Source organism: Alexandromys fortis, unplaced genomic scaffold, assembly GCF_014885135.2.
Source record: "Alexandromys fortis isolate MF-2015 unplaced genomic scaffold, M_Fortis_MF-2015_v1.1 scaffold_231, whole genome shotgun sequence".
NCBI lineage: Eukaryota > Metazoa > Chordata > Mammalia > Rodentia > Cricetidae > Alexandromys > Alexandromys fortis.
In genome coordinates, this window is record NW_026068613.1 from 1,797,148 (window position 1) to 1,797,559 (window position 412).

Consider the following 412-nt stretch of genomic DNA (forward strand, 5'->3'; position numbering starts at 1 on the left):
GTCATTTAATCTTCACAGTTGGAAATTTAAATACCTTATGTCTCTTAGGAATTAGAGAAAACAATGACAATTTTTTTTAAAAGAGACCTATAAATCCTCTGGAGAAATCAGATTTTTGATAATTCTTTATTTAGGGAAAATTGCTTCCTCAAGCAAGTCTGTCACTTTTCCTCACTGATACCCAGTCTAATCCTCATATTATGAACATTTTTTTGAAATCACAAAAATTATCAAAGCTTGAACAGAGTGATATTTTATATAAAAGGCTTTCATATTTTCACATAAAAATCCTTATTTTTAAGGATAAGTTTAAAATTAATAAAAGATAAATTTTGCTTCTCTAAATGATCCATTAATGTAATTATATAATGAGCAAAATATTTTAAGGCAGAAACAATTTTCTATGTATTTC